General features: G+C 43.0%; 1 pseudogene; it reads left to right on the forward strand.

The window, feature by feature from the left end:
* LOC103581609 overlaps nucleotides 1-8,012 on the forward strand; it is a 20,101-nt pseudogene that overhangs the window by 1,986 nt on the left and 10,103 nt on the right.

Consider the following 8,012-nt stretch of genomic DNA (forward strand, 5'->3'; position numbering starts at 1 on the left):
TCAATGTCCATCCATGTTGTTGCAAATGGCAGTATTTCATTCGTTTTTATAGCTGAGTAGTATTCCATTGTGTAGATATACCACATTTTCCGTATCCACTCATCCTGGGCTGATTCCAGCTCTTGGCTATTGTGAAGAGTGCTGCAATGAACATTGGGGTACAGGTATACCTTCGACTTGATGATTTCCATTCCTTTGGATATATTCCCAGCAGTGGGATAGCTGAGTCATATGGTAGATCTATCTGAAATTGTTTGAGGAAACTCCATACCATTTTCCCTAGAGGCTGCACCATTTTACAGTCCCAAATTAACATAACACCAAGTTCTGGTCTCACAAATTATGTGATTCCCAAGAAATGCTGGCTTTGTTGATAAATGTCTTAAGAGGAATTTAATTCAGTCAGCTTGGTAAAAGTTTCTGCCAGTTCCCCATGTTGGGTGTGTTACAGGAGAGAAGAGTGAGTCAATGACTTTCTGCTGGTGTGTGATGCTGCATAGACAGCCCGAGTCCTTGCCTGATGTTTCTGCCACTGTCCTTGCCTCCCTACATTCTCAGCACAGTAGCAGAGCAACACTGCAGAAATGTGACTCAGATCATGTCAGCTCCTTATGGCACAGAACTGCATTGTCCACAAGGTGACTACTAGCCACATGTGGCTATTTAAATTTAAATGAATTAAAATTAAATGAGATGAGAAATTCAGCTCCTCAGTCACATTTCAAATGTGCAAATAGCCACATGTGTCCTGTGGCTACCATGTTAGACAGTACAGCTCCAGAACATTTTCATCGTCACAGAAGATTCTAGAATGCTCTGACCTAAAATCTTTCCCCATCTATTTACTTCTCTGACTTTATCTTTTACTATTTTTGCTCTTTTTTCCCCCTCTAGCCAGACCAATATCCCCGATGTCCCTCAGACACATAGCAAGTCCCCACCTCGGGGTCTTTGCTTTTCTCTCTTAAATGTCACCTTTCCATGAGGCCTACCCTGACCACCCCAGTCATTAGCAACAACACCATAACACACTCCAGTCCCCCTTACTCTGCTCTGTTTTTTTCTTGCTACTGAAATCCTTCTAAATATTATGTAATCTGCCTTTTAAAATTTTTTTGGTAAGGGGCAACAATAATCAACCACAATGTATATCGACAAAATAAAATTTTAAAATATAAATAAATAAATAAATAGATTAATTAATTAATTAAAATAAATAAAATTATGTTTCCCCAATGTATGTTCTTGATGCCTTTGTCAAAGATTAGTTGGCTATAAGTATGTGGGCTTTTTTCTGGTTTCTCTATTCTGTTCCATTGGTCTGAGTGTCTGTTTTTATGCCAGAACCATGCTGTTTTAGTTACTATAGCTTTGTGGTCTAATTTGAAGTTGGGAAGTGTTATGCCTCTGTTATTTGAAGTTGGGGAGTGTTATTAAAATTTTTATTATTATTATTATTATTATTATTATTTAGCTCAGGATTGCTTTGACTATTGAGGGGAAAAAATTATGTTTATTCTTTATATTTTGAATCCTTCAACTCTAATGTAAACTCCATGAAGGCAAGAGTGCCTGTTTGTTCACTGGTGTATCCCCAGCATCTGTAACAGTGCTTGGCATATGGCAGGTGCTCAGTAAATAATGTGCGATAGATGAAAGTTACCTCCAAAAATACCTGTAAAAGTCCTCTTGATCAAGAATTAGATAGGGACTAAATAACACAGCCTTTGCATGTCATCCTAATTCTTAGAAACCACAGACTGAACTGAAACAGGATGTTGCCTTTCCAATGGTCCTCATACCCTAACAAAGGAAATTATCTCTGATCATGGGGTTTAAAAACAACAAGTGCAAATGACATCCATAAATTTAATAATTTAAATTCCTCATTCTAAATACTAATTTTGAACTTGTCCTTAACCAGTGTTTTGCTTCATTATTGTTAGTTTTTGAATGACCGTCCCCATCCTCTGCACCCACCCCGTGCAGCCTCTGGTGGAGGTGCTAATGACACGCCTGATGCTGCTGAAAGGAAGGTGGCAGGCGGGGAAACAGGAAGCAGGAGAAATCCACTAATGGGACAATCAGCCCTGAATAATTGAAAGTTAATTGGAATGGTCCTTCTTCTAGGAGTGTCACAATTAATCCTGTATGCAAACCTCTAAGGTTTTTTCCGGTCATGAAGGGTTCCGATTCCATGAGGTGCAGGTTTGCACTGACTTATATTTGCTACCCTGGAGTTGCTTCTAATTGTGCACCTGGAGCTTTGGGCTGACTTCTGACTGCTAGGTTTGGGAGCCACACAGCCTTTGCATGTCATCCTAATTCTTAGAAACCACAGACTGAACTGAAACAGGATGTTGCCTTTCCAATGGTCCTCATACCCTAACAAAGGAAATTATCTCTGATCATGGGGTTTAAAAACAACAAGTGCAAATGACATCCATAAATTTAATAATTTAAATTCCTCATTCTAAATACTAATTTTGAACTTGTCCTTAACCAGTGTTTTGCTTCATTATTGTTAGTTTTTGAATGACCGTCCCCATCCTCTGCACCCACCCCGTGCAGCCTCTGGTGGAGGTGCTAATGACACGCCTGATGCTGCTGATAGGAAGGCAGCAGGCGGGGAAACAGGAAGCAGGAGCAATCCACTAACGGGACAATCAGCCCTGAATAATTGAAAGTTAATTGGAATGGTCCTTCTTCTAGGAGTGTCACAATTAATCCTGTATGCAAACCTCTAAGGTTTTTTCCGGTCGTGAAGGGTTCCCATTCCATGAGGTGCAGGTTTGCACTGACTTATATTTGCTACCCTGGAGTTTGCTTCTAATTGTGCACCTGGAGCTTTGGGCTGACTTCTGACTGCTAGGTTTGGGAGCCTTACGAACTTGAGCAAGCTGCCACTCCTCATATATGCCCTCTTCTAGAAACTTCCCCATCCTGCATTGCTGCTTTTTTCCCTCCTCCTTATTATCTGTCTCTAGAATTTTCTGTGAAGACAACCTTTCACATTATTTTTGAGTCAGGGTCAAGCTCCCTCGAGAAACATGATGTTTCATTGATGTGCCTTCCTTGGCTCCTTCTCTCTTTCCCAGAGAACGCCAGTGGAGGCACTTCTGTTGTCACCGAGCCACGAGACGGTCCCTGTGGCATTAGAGTCTTAATGCTTATTAACACTCCTTAGGCAATATTTTTGGAAAAATATCCCTTACAGTCTTTAATATATTATTTCACTCATCTGGCAGGGAAGTTAAGGAAGGCCTGGAATGGAGAGCGATCACTTACACAGTGACAGTTGAAGCTGAGAGATGTCTTTCAGGGTAGTAACAGGCTGTAAAAGCAAGCACCTCCCATTCTTCAATGCCTCCTTTTGTGTCTGAGTAAATCTTCCTGAAAACCAGCGTTGTCCAACGCCAGTACCCACCGGACAGAGCTCAAATTCTAGTTCTGAAATATGCATTCTGACATTATCAACACTGCTGTCCTACTGTCCTTAAAAATAGCATTGTCTTAGCCTTCCACAGATATCCCCTGAGAGCTTTTATCTTTGGGCGAATCCTCATAAGACTAATCTCTGTGCACTAACTCTGTTCTCTGTGCACTAACTCTGTGCACTAACTATGTTTAATTTTTCCTCATCTTGGATAGCTTACAGTAGGGTCTATAGAACAAACAAGAACAATCCTTTGTGAGTCTGTCATGAATGTAGGGGATCAGTGAAGTTTCCCGTATTCCTGTGAAGCTATTAAAATGGTTTTTTAAAAGAGAATTTCATCTCACTACCTATTATTTCCCTGTGATGGGCCAGCCCTTGATTTTCTTCTCTTATTAAGAAGAAATGCTCTTGTTTTTAAGTGTTGTTTCATGGAGAGATACAAAGCCCAGAGCTCCTGCCCCTTTCACAGGCCCTGCAACGGGGTCTAATGTGCGTCCATTACTAGAATTCTCTTTGTGTGGTGAGACCAGACTCATGTGTGGATCAAAAAGAAAAAATGTTCTCCCATTACCACTTCAGAATCGTGTTTGCCTCCAAAGAGAGTAAACAGGATTATGTATCGTTAATATTATTTAGAATAATACCCTTCACATATGCAGCCCCCTTGACAAAACAGCATCTCTTACATTCTCGTGATCATTCCTTGCAGTGGTCGAGGCACATAGGGAGGGCTCATTATCCCACGGTGAGAGGTGAGGAAACAAGTACATCAGGGGGACAGAGTCCCCAGGGTCCAAGCTCAGCAGCAAAAGAGCAGGTATGCAGACCGTGGCACAATTCTTTTTAAAAAAATTCATGCAGCCTAAATTTAAATGAAACACTTATTGTCCTATCACCTTAGACTCTCAGACTGCAGAATCATTACAAGGCCATTTATGCAAGGTCAACCTTTCAGGAAATTCTGAAAACAACCCTCACAAAACTCTGTAAATAAACCAAACCCATAAGGACCCCACTCTTGTCACATTACAGTAGAGTGTGTGAATGCCAATAAAACCCAGAAAATGAAAGCCCACGCAGCCACCAGTGCCCCGAAGCCACAGCGTGAACATCCACCCTGGACCTGGTGTTTGTAGAGTTCCTGCTGTTTGTTAAGTCCCTGTAAATCACCTTTGGCCTGCACAGCGAGTCCCAAAAGTCTCCACTGAAGAATCTCCTCTTACGTGTGCTTGCTGCAAATGTAATTCCCTGACATCTTTTTAAAGTAAAATGTGTTTTTTGCTGTTATGGCACAAAGCCATATGTTAATTCTAAGAGTGAGTTACTTATTGGAACATAGTAGCAAATAGGAAGGGGTTTTGGTATTTTAGAACTTTGATCCTTGCCTTTAGAAGTCCTCAACGATGTCACCTTTTTCCTCATTCCCTATAAGTCTACGTTCAATATAACAATTCAAAAACTAAAGTAAATTTACAACCTCCATGAAATAGAAGCAGAAGAGAGTATATGTTCATGTGTGATTTCACACACACACACACACACACACACACACACACACACACACACACACACACACCCTCACCCTCCCTGTTGTGGACTGGCCTAAGCCAGGTGGAACAATTTAGCTTTGATGGGACGATGTCAATCTGTGACTGTTTCATAACAAAAATTTCCTGGCATCAGTCATGGTAAACTCACAGCTAGAGCACAGACTCGGCCCACCAGGGGACTTGAACCAGCTTACCAGATGTCTAATTTATGCCCACTGTCAGCTGCTCAAATGTCACTTATGGAGCTCCTCTCTTTGCAGCCACTGTTTTAATGATAAAGATTATGCATTGATGTCACTGTGTTCCTGGGTTAATGTTGTGGTTGGTAGAATGACCAGCATAGAATGAGAAGCCAAGTGCATCATGCTTTCCATGGGAAAAATCGTGTTCTACGACTTTCTCATCTTCTGCACTGGGTGGCAGTACCAGGTAAGGCCATACACACAGTGCCCGTGGCTCATCGGGAAATCTCCCTGATGAGCCTTGTTTACTGGGACCCTCACTCTCTGAGTAAAGAGCATCCCGCCTTGCCCGGACAGCTGCCACTCTGCACTCATAAAAGCACTCCTCAAGGACCATGCACATGACCAGAATCATGTCTGCAAACCCTCCCAGAANACTGAAGAATCTCCTCTTACGTGTGCTTGCTGCAAATGTAATTCCCTGACATCTTTTTAAAATAAAATGTGTTTTGCTGTTATGGCACAAAGCCATATGTTAATTCTTAAGAATGACTTATTTATTGGAACATATTAGCAAGTAGGAAGTGGTTTTGATATTTTAGGACTTTGTTCCTTCCCTTTAGAAGTCCTCAATGATGTCACCTTCTTATTCCTCATTCCCTTTGAGTCTGTGGTCAATATAACAATTTACCAACTAAAGTAAACTTACAAACTCCATGAAATAGAAGCAGAAGAAAGAGTACGCGCGCGCACACACACACACACACACACACACACACACGCACACGCGCACACACACCCTCACCCTCCCTGTTGTGGACTGGCCTAAGCCAGGTGGAACAACTTAGCTTAAATGGGACGATGTCAATCTGTGACTGTTTCATAACAAAAAATTTCCTGGCATCAGTCCTGGTAAACTCACAGCTAGAGCACAGACTCGGCCCACCAGGGGACTTGAACCAGCTTACCAGATGTCTAATTTATGCCCTCTGTCAGCTGCTCAAATGTCACTTACGGAGCTCCTCTCTTTGCAGCCACTGTTTTAATCATGAAGATTATGCATTGATGTCACTGCGCACCTGGGTTAATGTTGTGGTTGGTAGAATGACCAGCCTAGACCGAGCGGCCAAGTGTGTTGTGCTTTCTGAGGGAGAAATCGTGTTCTACGACCTCCTCATCCTCTGCACAGGTCAGCAGTACCAGGTAAGGCCATACACACAGTGCCCACGGCACATCAGGACATCACCCTAATGAGCCTTGTTTACTGGGACCCTTGCTCTCTGGGTAAAGAGCATCCCGCCTTGCCCGGACAGCTGCCACTCTGCACTCTTAAAAGCACTCCTCAAAGCCCACACAAATGACCAGAATCGTGTCTGCAAACTCTCCCAGAAACACATTCCAAGAAAAACATTCTGCTCAAGGATGAAAATCACAGCAAGTTGGAGAAATGTCCTTCTTTAAGCTGTTGTCCAAAAGTCTAACACTTACTGTTCACCATAGTAGAATCCAGACACAATCAGGCATGTGTTTGTGGTAAATTAAGTTATGCCCCAGGAGGCTAACATTTGGCTGTGGCGAATGGCTCCCGTGGAAGTATTTCAAACATGCGCATCTTCTGTCAACCCTGATTTTATTTTGTCTCTCAGTTATAAAACTAGGAAATCTGACTGATGGGTTGGTTTCCCAGTGACCATGATTTCCATTTGCTTAAACTCTCAAGCCACATTTGAATGAAGTATTGCTGGAGGCAACCGAAGCCATTCAGTGTCTTCGGGCAGCAGATTTTAATGTTCTCACTTTGCAGTACACATTAGCATTTCATGTGGTCCACAGAAATAGGGCATCTCTAATGAAATGAGGTTAGCTTTGTAACTCAAGGATGGGGTCTAAAACCATCTCACAAATGTTGCGGGTTCCATGTAGGCATGTAGATTGCCAAGCCAGGAGGAGGCAGCACACGGAGGAGACAGAGGGTCTCAGTCCGGGCATTGTCACTGAATGCGCCGAGCAGCTGTGACATCACTTCACCAGTGTTCTCTGCTTTGGCTGCATGTTGAGATCACCTGGGTGCTTTGAAAGCACAGCCATGCCTAGGCCCCACCCTCAGAAATTGTTTTAATTATTCTGGGATGGGGCCCAGTCATCAGAATTTTTTAAAAGCTTCCCAGATGCTTCTAAGCTGAGGCTGAGAACCACCAGCTTGAACTTCTTCGACCTAGAATCTCTCCCCTATACCTTAGAGCAGCACTTCTCCAACAGTGCTATGCACACAGATCCCGTCTGCATCCTGGTACTATGTAGATTCTGAGCAGGAGGCCTGGTGTGGGGAACCTGTAGACCACATTCCTTACAAGCTCCTGAGTGATGCCTGGGTTGCTGGCCAGTGGACCACACTTTGAGTAGCTTGGGTCAACCTCTTAGTGATTCCTTTCCTTTCTTTCTTTTTTAAAGAGGTCTAATTATCAAAGGGTAGAAAAGTATTTTTTTCTGATTAAAGGATAAACATTAACCACAAGGATACTTCATTTGGGTATTTAAGTATTCCTCTTACTTTTTAAAACACGAAGCCAGAAGACGATGTCATGCACTGTTTTAGCTTGTCTGCCTCCGCCTGCTCCAGCGGCTCCTGTGATCCATGCTTTGGAAAGTGTGAGAGGAAGTCCCAGTCAGCTGTCCAGAGACTGGGGCATCTGCCCATGGTGTTGGCCGCCCCTCAGCTTTAGGCTGTGGCACACTAAGCCCTGGCCCTTTTACGATGAAAAGAATGAAATGAAGAAGTGATAAAAGGAGTCTTGGGCTGGCCCGGTGGCGCACTGGAGAGTGCACTGCTTGGGAGCGCGG

The sequence above is a fragment of the Galeopterus variegatus genome, unplaced genomic scaffold (assembly GCF_000696425.1).
Source record: "Galeopterus variegatus unplaced genomic scaffold, G_variegatus-3.0.2 Scaffold13460, whole genome shotgun sequence".
Classification (NCBI taxonomy): domain Eukaryota; kingdom Metazoa; phylum Chordata; class Mammalia; order Dermoptera; family Cynocephalidae; genus Galeopterus; species Galeopterus variegatus.